The sequence below is a fragment of the Epinephelus fuscoguttatus genome, linkage group LG20 (assembly GCF_011397635.1).
Source record: "Epinephelus fuscoguttatus linkage group LG20, E.fuscoguttatus.final_Chr_v1".
Taxonomy (NCBI): Eukaryota; Metazoa; Chordata; class Actinopteri; order Perciformes; family Serranidae; genus Epinephelus; species Epinephelus fuscoguttatus.
The window spans coordinates 27,555,714-27,570,394 of NC_064771.1; the positions used below are offsets into that span (position 1 = coordinate 27,555,714).

At 42.9% G+C, this 14,681-nt stretch overlaps 1 protein-coding gene across 3 annotated transcripts in view; it reads right to left on the reverse strand.

Moving 5' to 3' along the window:
* Window positions 1–13,215, reverse strand: part of usp54b (ubiquitin specific peptidase 54b) — a 96,998-nt gene extending 83,783 nt beyond the window's left edge. For 2 of the 3 annotated variants that reach the window (XR_007448199.1, XM_049564016.1), the window contains exon 1: window positions 12,642–13,215. The gene's annotated coding sequence lies outside the window, so the exon portion shown is untranslated. Of the gene's footprint in view, window positions 1–12,540 lie in introns of all 3 variants that reach the window. The other variant, XM_049564017.1, reaches the window with a different exon arrangement.
* Window positions 13,216–14,681: the final 1,466 nt, after the last annotated feature.

Below are 14,681 nucleotides of genomic sequence, written 5' to 3' on the forward strand. Positions count from 1 at the left end.
TGCCACGGCGGACGGTATTGACATGGGTCTGCCATGGCTAAACTACTACTGTTACGAAGATGGACTACTAAACGTGCATGTTAGATACCTCGCCTCCTGTATTCTTATCATGTTGTTTCATGCAAGCTTTGTAAATGTGGACAACCTAATGAAATATAAGATTGTCCACTTAGATACTTCCAGGTCATTTCACTCAGTTAGGAACCTTGGTACATTAAAAAAAAAAAAAAGACATTTGACCACAGCCGAGGTTTGATTTAAAGGGTTGCTACACTCAAATTACAAAAAAGGACTTCTGTTTTAATTAGCTTTAGTGTTGAGAGATCCGTTTCCAATGTTTCTGCAGCCACTCCAGTACAATTACAGTTAAGTGAATTTTGTTTGTGGTGCTCACAGCATTGAAAACAGATATTTGAACAGAAGTATGTCTTTCCAGAAACGATGTCCGATGCATTATTCAAACCCACAGAACTTTATTTCATACTCCTCTTATGATCTTAAGGTTTCTAAATTTAACAAACGCATCACACTGAATTACCTGGAGATGTACCGTATAGAATTATATTATGTAATGCTGCAGCCCTCATTAAATTACACCTTAAAATTTAATACAGACTGACCAGGAAATAGAAGCAACCTGTGATGCTATGCATAAAAGTTGATTGATTTCTGTGTTGACTTAATGTTTTGAGGCTGTAGTTTGTGACGCCGCTGCTTTAGAAAGTTCCAGAGTGCAATTTATTGGACACAGCACCGTCTTTGTTGTCATGTAAACTTGCAATATGCGGTTCCTCTTTTAGCACATGCGCATTACGGTTCCAGACACTAGGCATGGGCGAGAAAGTCGACCATCACAACAACAATAGCATTACGTTTTCATGTTAACATGGCCATAGAAAGGAGGTGCGGTTAACCCTGTTGCTCGGTATGATGCATTCTTTTAACAGATGTGATTGGTTGTCACAGACATGTCCTTTTGTGAGCCTGCAAGGTGAGGACACCCAGTGGAGATGAGATGAACTGCTGACTGTTTAAGTGTTGTCATTGTTGGTGTGCTCACTCTATCCTAGTATTCTATCCTAGTATTGGGATCATTTTATTGCGTTGGGTGGGAAATGTGTGCATATCCCTAATGAGATCGACCACACATATTATCCCTGCACAATCTAATGTGTGGCATTTAATTCCCTTACTGCCATCCAGTGTTTGAAGAATATTTCTCCGACTTTTTTGTGTTTCCAAAACTCTAAACCTCTTCAAAGTCCTCCTCCCTGCTCCCAACAGTTTTTCACCTTAGGAGTTCCTTTAAGGTCTAAGATGCTCTGTGAATAACTTTTATCTCTACAAGGACCTAGCCTTAACTTTAAGGGAAAATCCTAAGAAATTTCTTAGATTTCTGTCACTGGGAGCAACTCTTCTCACGAGGAAGCTTTGTGAGTACGGCCCCAGGAGTAAGGTGTAAGGTGGGTTTAATGTTAAGTAAAATTTCAAAGAGACATTCAAATGTCTTTCTCAGTTTGTATCTAAATGGATGTGGGTTTCAGTGTGACAGCGGATGATTACTTGTGGATCGATAACAGCCAGCCGGGGCACAGCTGGGAGCACTGGGGGCAGACGACTGTTTCATGGTTCCATCATACTGTCACCACTGCTGTTACTACACTCCTCCTACCCGGTAATGTTCCTTTTCCTTCATATTTTCCCTTTCTCTCTGCCTTACCTCCTCAGATTTCCCCCCGTTCCTTGCACTAATTCTCGCCCAGCCTTCTCACCAACAAACCCACTGTTTTCCACCTCACCTCCATCTTCCTCTCCCTTCTACCTTTTCTTTTTCTCTGAGCTCATCAAGCAACATGCAGAACTTCAGACGTCTACAGGAGTTTATCCGAGGCTCGATGCCTGTTTGATCCCTGGCACACTGTGACGCTTCCTCTCTGATCAACATCTCTGCGATTAATGTAAACATTCTGCGAAAACAGCCCCCCCGACATCCGTCTGTCATTCTGCCGCTCCATCAAATCAACATTCGGGAAGAGTGGCACCATGTGACACTCGCATCATGCTTTCTTTCCATTGTTCTTTCCTAATCTGAGTTCCTTTACTTATTTTTCATGCTGTGTACTCTCTTTCCCGTCCTCTCGCTATCGTTCCTCTCCATCTCTCTGTGCTTTGGAAGGAACATGAGAGGGGTGTTTTGGAGATAAATTCTTGCGTAAATTTGAGGTCATTTTATTTCTCATGTTTCACTGTGGTCTGTATTGGAACGGCCCAAGTATGTGGAGTATGATGTATCCCATTGGAAAGCTGAATGGAAAAACAAATTTCCAAATATCTCCTCTGTATCTTATAAAGAATTTTATACTCACTTACATTTATCAAGAATAAAAACGGCTCCATGAGGCAGCATGAAAATACTGAGGTACCAACATATGTGTAAAACAACAGACCCCTTTGAAGCAAAGCAATTTATGATTGTGAACTTTTGTCACAGGTTGTATGGCCTCAAGTTGTGAACAGCTAAACCAAAGAGTGATGTCCCACTGTCAGATTCTTTACCTTGGATAGTTCGTAGAGGCCTGGAAAAGCACATCTACTTAGTATTTCACAATTAGCACAGAAAAGCTTAGAAAATGAAATATAAGTTGTGTTGCAGAAACACTTGCAGCCGCTGGAAGCTCCTGAGCCCCAAGGTAAGGAACTACTTGTTTAAAATACATTATGTTGCCAAAAGTATGTAACTGAACACCAGGCCATTAAACTCATACAATATGTGTTTGTTGAACTTCTTATTCCAAAACCACTGGCATTATCATGTTGCTATTACAGCTACTCTTGTGCTTTCAGGCTTTCCAGATTTTGGAACCTGGCTGCAGGGATTTGTTCCCTTTCAGCCACAAGAGCATTAGCGAGGTCATGCACTGATGCTCGGCAGTAAGGCCTGGCTCACAGTCACCGTTTCACTTCATCCCAAAGGTGTTGGCTGGGGTCGAGGTCAGGGCTCTGAGCAGGCCAGTCAAGTTCTTCCACACCATACTGGGAAAACCATTTCTGAATGGAGCTGACAGTGCACGAGGGACAGGAGAGGGTCTTGCCCAAACTGGTGTTACTAAGTTGGGCACTTGGTTCTCTACCTTTAAGTTATTGACCAAAATAACCCAGTACCAAGTAGCATCTTAAGTTCTCCAGTCAAACGATACCTGCATTCTATCCTTTTTACCCAGATCAAGAAAAAAATGACTGTTTGTGATCACTACAAGCGTTCTTTGGGGGATTTTATACTTGTACGACAGGCCCTACGCATGTGGCCTAAGCTGTTGTGAGCATTACAGTTGTGCGGTGGTGTGTCTGTGTCACTCTGCAGTCGCACCTCCAAAACACTAGTCGGCGACGGAGGTTTCTATGAAGTGCTGTAAAGTTTGGTTGATTCAAAACACACATTAAACACACATTAAACATGGCTTAATAGAGACAATTTCAAACACAAGTACACAAATCAGCTTCACTATAACTCACAGCATTCACAGACAAACACTTGTCTTTATCTGGACACGTTTTCCCCACAAATACAACATGCTAACGTTATTAGCACAAGCCTGTGGCATTTTACAGTGTATGAATTAGCCTAGCAGCTAGGAAAGATTTCCTCTGCTCATATAAAACCAGGGACAACAGCAACATTTAACAAAGGTAACAGTACGAATTCTGCTCCATTACAACTCACAAGGTTCACTGACAAAACAACTGTCTTATACTAAACACGTTTTCCAAACAAATATAACATGCTAACGTTATTAGCACAAGCCTATGGCATTTTACATTGTATAAATTAGCCTAGCAACGAGCAGAGATTTCCTCTGCTCATATGAAGCCAGGATAAATCACACACAAGACTTAAAACGCTATTTTTGTGGAGGCTTTATTGTCTTCACAATTTAACTGTGAAATTAAAGTAAATAAAAGCTTTGTTTCCACTGAGGGAAATGGTTTCAGCTTACAGAAATAGACAAGAGGTCTGCGTCACTGTGACGTGTAGTTGCATTTCTAGGGAGGTGCATGTTAGGCTACACCATAGGGTACGCCATCTTTCACCCGAGAGAGCATTGTTCGTGTCCCGTAAGATTCTAAAGCCAAACCCTGTTCTTTTTTCCTAAACCTAACCACACGTTTGTTGTTGAAGGTCAAAAAAACAACGTGAATTTGCGGCGTTGTACCAACATAGTGCATTTATTTTTAAAAGAGACTGTATGTAAACGTTGAATTTCCTGTCAAAACGAAGTGTATCTTGAAAGAAGACAATGCATGTAACTGGCAGAACTTGACATGGTGTCCCAGAACGTCAACAACCAACACACCCAGGGTACCTTGCACGTCGTATGTGACGAGGTCGGAGTGAGAATGTGTTGGTCCAAATTACCTACCACAACACAAAGAATGAGCATCCTGCTCATTAGTCTAATTTGTCCTCCATATTATGATCCTGTTTATTCCCTTCAGCTGAGGAGAAAAGATTTTGAAATTCAAAAACCAGTCTCAGAGTTGGATGGAAATAAAATGCTGTTAATGAATTTGAATTCGCTGTCACTGTTTCTTTCTCTGTGTGTGTGCTGCTGTGGGTTAGTGTGGCTTGGTGACAGTGACACCGGTGTCATGCAAGCTGAACAAAGAGCTGATACTGTCCCTGAGGACAATAGCCTGTCTCTCACACTGTCTCCCTCCCACTCCAGCAAACATAAAGGCGAGAAGTATATTTATATATCCCCGTAAAAGAGAGAGGTCTTGGATCCTTCCCTTCACAAACATGCGCTCTTTGTTTCTTTCTCCTTTGGCTGCACTCTCTTCTCTCCCTCCCTCTGTCCCATTCACTTCATTCCTGCTCTCTGTCTTTCACTTTCTTCCACTGACCTCTATTTTCCATTCTCATTCACTCTCTCCACTTCTTCCCCCATTCATCTCTGCCTCTTTGCTTTCCGTTTCCGAAAAACTTCACCTCACATGCATGTGCTCACACACACACACACACACACACACACACACACACACACAGTGGTTTCCCTGTAACTGGGTTATGTGTAACTTCAAATAGCCTTTATTTGACAATAGGGAGAGCCCAGAGTTCATCCTCCCCTCTGTGCTCCTCTTTCTCCTCCTCTTCCCCACTTTAAATCTAAAGAGGTTACATATATGTGTGTGTGTTTCGAGTGTGTATGTGTGAACATACAGTAGGCACACGTGCGGCTGCATGTGTGAGCATATTAGCAAGACAGAGATTTTTTTTTTTGCAAGCTTCAAGGTCATTTCCCCGCTCAGACTCACTGTAACATTAAAGTATACATGCGAAAACACACACACACACACACACACACACACACACACACATTTATTGCACGCACGCGCACGAGACACACACTCACACATGCACGCTATAACCTAGATGCAACCCATTATCGCCGTGGCACACGTGCACACCCAATCCCATTAGTAGAAAATATGAAGGGGGTGAATATTTGCTTAATATTTCGGCGATTACATAACCATCCTTATTTAGGATGCATGCTGGGAATTGTGGGTTGTTTTTTTTTTCCCAGTTTAAGATGGAGAAAGGAGTGGGGGAGAAACAGGGTTTTGGGGTGATGAGGAGAGGAGATGGAAAGAAAAGGAAAAGGAGAAGAGAGGCGAGAGGATGGAGTGAACGGAGGGGAGAGCAGAAGAAAGGAAAGGAGAGGAAAAACAAAGGAGAGGAGATGAGAGTATAGTTGAGGAAAGGAAAGAACAAAGGAGGAGAGGAGAGGGAAATAAAGCAAGGGAGAAAGAGTAGTGGTGAGGTAAAGATAGGAGAGGAGGACAGAGGAAAGGAAAGGAGAGAAGAGGAGAGGAGAAGAAAAGAATGCAAGGGAGAAAGATGAGAGGTGAGGGAAAGAAAGAGGGAGGAACAGGGGAGAGGAGAGGAGAGGAGAGGAGAAAGAGGGAGACAAGGGGAGCGGAAAGGAAAGGAGGGGAGAAGAGGAAAAGAAAATAAGGGAGAAAAGGAGAGGAGAACATAGTAAAGGAGAGGAGGGGAGATGGGAGGAGAAGAGAAGAAAGCAAGGCACAAAGAGGAGAGGTGAGGAAAAGAAAGGAGAGGAGGGGGCAGAAGAAAGGAAAGGAAAGGAAAGGAAAGGAAAGGAAAGAAGAAAGGAAAGGAAAGGAAAGGAAAGGAAAGGAAAGGAAAGGAAAGGAAAGGAAAGGAAAGGAATTGAGAGGAGATGCGACCAGAAGAGAAGTAAGGATAAGAAAGGAAAGACGGAAGAAATGAAAGGAGGGGAGAAAAGAGGGAAGGCAAAGAGGGGAGAGGAGGAGAAAGGAAAGGTAAGGAAAGAAGAAAAGAGAAGAGGATAGAAAAAGAAAACAAGAGCGAAGAGGAATGAGAAGAGGGGAGAAAAGAGGAAAGGAAAAGAGGGGAGATGAGGGAAAAGGAAAGAAGAGGAGAAATGATGAGAGGAGAAGTCAGGAAAGATAAGAAGAAAAATAAAAAGGGAAGCAGGGGAGAAAGAGGGGAGGAGGAGAGGAGGGGATAACAGAGGAAAGGAAAGGAAAGGAAAGGAAAGGAAAGGAAAGGAAAGGAAAGGAAAGGAAAGAAGAAAGAAAGCAAGGGAGAAAGAGGAGAGGAGGACAGAGGAAAGTAAAGGAGGGGAGAGGTGAGAAGAAGGAAAAAAGAAAGGAGAGGAGATAAGAGAAGTAAGGAAATGAAAGGAGAAACAAGGAGAGGATAGGAAAGGAACAAGGGAGGAAAAGAAATTAGAAGAGGGCAGAAAAGAGGAAAGGAGAGGAGGAGAAGAGAAAGGAAAGGGAAGGAAAGAGGAAAGAAAGCAAGGGAGAAAGAGGAGAGAGAAGACAGGAGAGGAGGGGATAACAGAGGAAAGGAAAGGAAAGGAAAGGAAAGGAAAGAGCAAAGAAAGCAAGGGAGAAAGAGGAGAGGAAAGACAGAAGAGGAGGGGATAACAGAGGAAAGGGAAGGAGGGGAGAGGTGAGAAGAAGGAAAGCAAAGACAGGAGAGGAGATGAGAGAAGTAAGGAAGGGAAAGAAGAAACGAGGAGAGGACAAGAAAAGAAAGCAAGGGAGAAAAAGAAGAGGGAAGGAAAGGAACAAAAATGAGAAGGGAGATAATAAAAAGATTCTAGAAGACGAGAGGAGAAATAGAGTTAGAAGAACAGGGGAGTCATAAAGGGTAGTAAGAAGAGAGGAAAGGAAGGAGGAAGGAAGCAGGACATTAGATTAAATAAGCAACCACATGTCAAAGAGGGGCAGCGACGGAGGAAAGGAGAGAAAGAGCACTCCAGTGGGAGGTAAAGGTCAAAGGAGACGTATGAGTGTGCCTTTCTTTTCCTCTCCACCGTCCTCATCCTCTGCGGTGACTATAATCTATAATGATAATCCCACACATGTGGACGCAGCCCTGACCACTGAGGCAGGCACAATTCAAACTGAAACCAGTTCCGCGGGACGCTGAGACACGAGCTCGTCCACACATGATCACGTCTAGCAGTCTGACAAGTCAAACCAGTGAAGTGAATTAAAGAAGTCATGGGTTTTGATGAATGGGGTTTTGGTGAGATGCCTGCAATCAAATCTGTCCTTAACGCAATCTTAAGACTTTCATGCCTACATCATAAAACACGTCAGGGGAAACCCCGCTCCTGACCTCTGAAGCTTGTATGTGTCTAATAACATGAACGCTCAGTACTGGTGACGCTGACATCATGCAACCATGGGCGGATTAGGAGACAATGGGTCCCTGGGCACACACATGTAAAAGGCCCCACCACTGCAAACATACACACAGACTGTGTGGTGATGTAGCTTGTTATTGTCACTGTAGTCATTTTGAGTCTCTTAATAGTTATTTCGAGCCATTCTGTGTCCCCTTATATTCATTTTGTGTCCCTTCTAGATCAATTTATAGGGATGTCCCAATCCACTTTTTTCACTTCCGATCCGATACCGATATTACAGCCTTGAGTTTTGGCCGATACCGATCCGATCCAAGCGCGTATTATACATATTCAATTATTTTGTTGTCAGTCATGTTAGAAAAGGTTTGATCAAGCAACATTACTCTAACAAGAACAACTACTTAATCGGGTTAGTTAGAATGATCCACAACAGTTGGTATGAGAAACTGACCCATTTACTGTTAACAGGGTTAATAAACAAACTTTAAACTTGAACATTAACATTAAATAAAAAATATAGCTGGTTTGCTTTGGCTGCTTTGGCCCCTTAATAAATAGAAAATAAATCAACACAAGAAATCTTTAAAATGTCTAATACTGAAATTAAAATAGCAGCAAGACACCACACACTTGTGCTTTGGCCCCCCAATAAATAAAAAAAAAGATTAACACCACAAGACATTGTTGACATTTAACAAACAATGCAACCTTTCCTTTTCAGTTATTTTAGTAGTGTTTTTGTAGTCCATCCATGGCTCCAAATTTCACTAATTGTGCCCAAAACAATGCCATCAGTGCTCTTTACTTAAACAGTAAGAGTGTAAACCAAATAAAAATATCACTCTCAAAAAACCAGAGCAGAAAACAAATAGTTAACTAAGTTGACCGCTACTCCTCCTACCCTCCTTGTGTGTGTCTGCTGTCTGCATGCTGGCCTGGTGGATTGATAGTAAGAGCTGGAGCGGATCACTGGAATGGACTGCTTGAATCGCAGAGCACTGGGCAGCCCGAAAAACCTGGAGCGGACTCCATGAAAAACTGGATCAGATCAGTCAAAAACTGGATTGTGTCCCTTTTAGTTAATTTTGTGTCTTTATTGGTCATTTATGTCTTTATTGGTCATTTTGTGTCCCCTTGTATTCATTTTGTGTCCCTTCTAGATCAATTTGTGTCTTTATTGGTCATTTTGTGTCCCCTTGTATTCATTTTGTGTCCCTTCTAGATCAAATTGTGTCTTTAATGGTCATTTTGTGTCTCTTGTTGGTTGTTTGGCCCCTTTCGTAGTTATTTTGTGTCCCGTTTAGTTAATTTTGTGTCTTTATTGGTCATTTTGTGTCTCTTGTTGGTTGTTTGGCCCCTTTTGTGGGCATTCTGTGTCCACATTAGGTAATTTTACGTCTCTATTGGTCAACTTTTGTCTCTTGTTGGTTGTTTTGCCCCTCTTTGTAGTTATTTTGTGTCCCTTTTAGTTAATTATGTGTCCCTTTTAAATCATCTTGTGTCTGTGTCTGTCTTTATTGGTCATTTTCTGTCTCTAGGTAATCTCTTTTGGTTGTGTTTCATTGATCACTTTTTGTCTCTTGTCTCTTTTTTTGGTTTATTTTGTGTCCCTCTTAGGTAATCTTGTGTTTTCATTGATCACTTTTTGTCTCTTTATGTTTTTTTGCCTCTTGGGGGGGGGGGGTCCCTGGACCTGGTAGGTGCCCAGTAGGCTCGTTCAGTCATTTATCTATGCATGCAACCATGGTGTAGTTCATTATTATATCCACATAGTGTCCTCTATGTGGATATAAACAGCTCAGTTTAAGGTAACAAAAACACAATGATTCTTATTTTCAGATGATTATACACCAGAGAAAACATATATGTTATATTATATTCTATTTCTGCCAATACATCCCCCAAAATCCTGCACACTGGCCCTTTAAATAATGCCAGTAGAAACACCCCCAATCTCTCTGAGAGGGAGGAGAGGAGCCAGGCTTTTCTGGCAGTGTGATCAGCTGGACTGGGGCTAAGGACAAACTAATACAGATAAAAAGTAAAGTGGGTTTTCCTTCCAGGACATCCCTGCTATCACAGTATTAAAGGCTGTCAGACAATAATACTGTACCCAAGCTACAGCGACAGCTCATAAAATATGGAAACAGCAGTGTCTAAAAGGACATGTCACATTAAATAAGTACAAATATGTGCATGGGTGGGTATTTGCAGGCAGCAGGTAAACACGCACACTCGAACACTTACAGCCATATTATGGAAACTACAAAACAAAAAACAAAACAAAAAAAAAGCACAAGGCAAAAATTCACCACCGTCCAGAGGGTTTCGTCTCCAAAAACTGAAATTGATGATAAGTCCAACTTAAATGTCAAGGCGACATTTCAGCTCAGTTTGGAGGGTGAAGGTGTTCTGCTGAAGCTGTGTGTGTCCCCTGGTGTGTGTGATTTGTATTCCTCACATTGTAGGGACATAAACCTGCTCAATCAGTTAATCTCCGATGTGGACAGAAAATGCTAGTCTCTGCAAGGTTAAGCATTTATTTTAGGGTTAACACTGACTTAGGGTTTAGCATATATAGTATGAGTATTGCCTTCAGGAATCACTGTCAATACAGTGTCCTCACAAGTAGCCTAAACAAACGCATTTTGTGTCCCTTTTAGGTCATTTATGTCTTTATTGGTCATCTTTTGTCTCTTTTTGGTTGTTTTGCCCTTTTCGTAGATATTTTGTGTCCCCTTTAGGTAGTTTTGTGTCTTTATTGATTGTTCTTTGTCTTTTGGTAGTAATTTGGAGTCTGTTTTTGGTTGTTTTGCCCCCTTTTGTGGGCATTTTGTGTCCCTTTTAGGTTATCTGTATCTTTATAGGTCATCTTGTGTCTCTTTTTAGTTGTTTTGCCCCTTTTGTGGGTATTTTGAGTGCCTTTTAGATCATTTTGTGTCTTTATTTGTCGTTTTGTGTCTCTTTGTAGTTATTTTGAGTCTCTTATTGGTGGTCTGCCCTTTTGTGGCCATTTTGTGTCCCTTTTGGGTAATCTTATGTCTTTATTGGTCGTCTTATGTCTCTTGTTGGTTGCTTTGCCCCTTTAATAGATATTTTATGTCCCTTGTAGATAATTTAGTGTCTTCATTGGTCATTTAGAGTCTCTTTTTGGTTGTTTTCCCCCTTTTATAGCTATTTTGTGTCCCTTTTAACTCATTTTGTGTCTTTATTGGGCATTTTGAGTCTCTTGTTATTTATTTTGCCCCTTCAGTGGGCATTTTGTGTCCCTTTTAGTTCATTTTATGTCTTTATTGGTCGTTTTGTGTCTCTTTTTTGTTTTGTCCCTTTCATAAATATTTTGTGTCTCTTTGAAGTAATTTTGGGTCTTCAGTGGTCGTTTTGTGTCTCTTTGAAGTCATTTAGAGTCTCTTTTTGGTTGTTTTGTCCATTTTGGTAGATATTTTGTGTCTCTTTGTAGTCATTTTGAGTCTTTTGTTGGTTGTTTTGCCCTCTTTCGTGGCCATTTTGTGTCCCTTTTACGTCATTTGTGTCTTTATAGGTCAGCTTGTGTCTCTTTTTTGTTGTTTTGTCCCTTTAGTAGATATTTTGTGTCTCTTTGAAGTAATTTTGTGTCTTTATTGGTTGTTTTGTATCTCTTTGTAGTCATTTTGAGTCTGTTTATGGTTGTTTTGTCCATTTTGTAAGTATTTTGTGTCTGTTTTTGGTTATTTTGCCCCTTTTGTGACCCTTTTAGATGATTTTATGTCTTTATTGGTCGTCTTTTGTCTTGACATTTGACATTTCAGCTCAGTTTGGAGGGTGAAGGTGTTCTGCTGAAGCTGTGCGTCCTCTGGTGTGTGTGATTTGTATTCCTCACATTGTAGGGACATAAACCGATATCTCCGATGTGGACAGAAAATGCTAGTCTCTGCAAGGTTAAGCATTTATTTTAGGGTTAACACCGACTTAGGGTTAAGCATATATGGTATGAGTATTGCCTTCAGGAATCACTAATGTCCTCACAAGCAGCCTAAACAAACGCATGTGCTCCTGCTTAATGATGGGGATGAGCAGTACCCTATTTTCCCTGTTTCTCTTTTTTTCTAAGTATTCACGTGTGTGAGCGCGCGTGAGGCAGGCAGCAGAGGGCTGTGTCACCGTCGCTAATGTGACGGCACCGTAGGCTGGCGGTGATGCGGGCCGGTGAGGGGCCAAAGTCATCAATCACACGGATCGAAACCGCAACGTTAAATCAATAGCGGCCCCCGGGAGCGATGACAGCGGAGCGTGAATCCGCCTCGGTCATGATCCATCAACAAGTCCACACAGTGTGTACAGTCCCCCCCACCACCACCACCACCACCACCTCCACCTCAGAAACACCGCGCGAGACCCAAACACGCAGCACAGCACAGGAGCCACGCGCGCAGTAGTGGTATGTACCTGAGCGGCTGCCGGATGGGACGGCCTCAACAATCACACCGTGATTGACACCGGGATGAACTTGAGGGGGAGGGATGCTCCGTTAAAGCGGCAACCAGTGTGCAGCACGAGGGAGAGAGAGTTGCTGCGTAGAGGGGGAATTACCGACCCGAGACCAGCTGATAGAATAATACAACTGACAAGACAGGGAGCAACAGAGGGAGGAAACATGCTGCTGATGAGAGGACTGATGGAGATGATGATGACGATGACAGCCTTCCTCTGAGACTGTCACGAGAGCACATCTGTTGAAGATCACATCTGGCCGACACGCTGACTTAGCCTACCCCCCCATAACCACACACACACACAGACACACACACACACACACACACATATACACACACATAGAGAGAGAAACACACACCTACTGATGGTGTATTCTGTCCGGTCACATGCGCGTCCCCCCCGGCCTCTCTTTCTGTGATGCAGCCCGTGCAGTGCGTAGTGTGCAGGTTTTTTACTCACCCCGGCTGCTGTCGCCGCCAGTCTCCGTCCGCTCGCGTGTCCCACCGTGTGATTTAACGGGAGAGAGGGCGAGCCGTGGGCGCATCCAGCCCCCACCAGCGCCATCCAGCGCTGCGGTCGCGGCACGCCGCTCTCGCGATACCGTCCCATCTTCCAGCTCTCCTCCTGGAGCGTGTGACGTAGCGGTTTTAGCAGGCCGTTCAGCTCAGCCCGATGCCGCCGTCTTCTGGGCGCGAGGCGAACAGAGTGTAACGATGATGATGATGATGGTGGTGATGTCATCCCGGAGCTGCTGACCGTGTTGGGCTCTACCTACCTGTCTTTTTGTCTCTGTGTGCTGTACACACCTCCACGGTCAGATGCAGCCTGCTGTCAGCAGCGTGTGCAGAGCATCTGTTTCATTTCTATCACTGGAGGTCTGCCAGCAGCCGTTTACAGTCACAGCCTGAGCACTGCTGTTCACAGAGCAGGTGAGAGGTCATGGGGACACTGTTTACTGTGGCAGGGATTTTAAAACCACTGTAACAGAGAGAAGTGCCATTAGAAATCCAAACTACTGAAAAGTAACAGCGGCATAGAGGGCATTCACAGAAATAAAGGTGCAGTGTGTTGGTTTGAGAGGGATGTATCATCAGAATATAATAAAATATAATAAGAATAATTTCTTTGGTGTATCATCATCTGAAAATCACTGTGTTTGTGTGACATCAGAATGAGCCGTTTATATCCTCCTGAGACTCTGTGTCCTCATATGAGGACATCACATTTTGGGTTGAATTGAATTATACTCTTTCACTATTATGTTCTAAGGGTACAGATGACCCCAGCACAAGGCCAAGGGGTGCCCATGAAAAGGTCTATGCTTGACCCTTGTGCTTCAACTCTATGCAGAGCAGAGCCTATGCCGTAACATACACTGTTGTGAGCATTTATACTTGTGCGGTGGTGTGTCTGTGTCACTCTGCAGTTACACCTCCAAAACACTAGTCAGCGGTGAAGGATTTGTGTCTGTGAAGTGCTGTAAAGTTTGGTTGATTCAAAACACACATTAAACACACATTAAACATGGCTTAATAGAGACAGTTTCAAACACAAGTACACAAATCAGCTTCATTATAACTCGCAGCATTCACAGACAAACACTTGTCTTTATCCGGACACATTTTCCTCACAAATACAACATGCTAACGTTATTAGCACAAGCCTATGGCATTTTACATTGGAATAAATTAGCCTAGTAGCTAGCAATCTTTTCCTCTACTCACATGAAGCCAGGGACAACAGCAACATTTAACAAAGGTAACATTTCCAAATTCAGCTCCATTACAACTCACAAGGTTCACTGACAAAACAACTGTCTTATACTAAAAATGTTTTCCAAACAAATACAACATGCTAACATTATTAGCACAAGCCTGTGACATTTTACATTGTGTAAATTAGCCTAGTAGCTAGCTGTCTCTTCCTCTACTCATATGAAACCAGGGACAACAGCAACATTTAACAAAGGCAACAGTACATAATTAAGCTCCATTACAGCTCACAAGGTTCACTGACAAAACAACTGTCTTATACTGAACACGTTTTCCAAACAGATATAACATGCTAATGTTATTAGTTATTAATAAATTAGCCTAGCAACGAGCAGAGATTTCCTCTGCTCATATGAAGCCAGGATAAATCACACACAAGACTTAAAGGCGCTGTATGTAAGAATGTGGCCAAAACGGTTACTGCACTCAAATTCAAAATACTGCCGCGAGTCATGTCCGCCCCCCCTCCCCTACAGATTCAAGGTTGCTGGACAGCGGCACGCTGGAGACTGATTTGTTTGCCCACGGGTGGCTGCCGTGGCTGCCGTGGCAGGGCCGCGTCGCCGTGTCCTTGATCTTCGGTTTTCCAGCGGACCGTTCAAGCAGTCGGGCTTCTCTGCTGCTAACGCTGCTGCCGGAATACAGCTGAGGAGACTGCTAATGCTATGTACTGGGACACTGCTAATGCTGCTTGCCGTGCTGCTGTAGCTCAGTCGTAACTTAAACT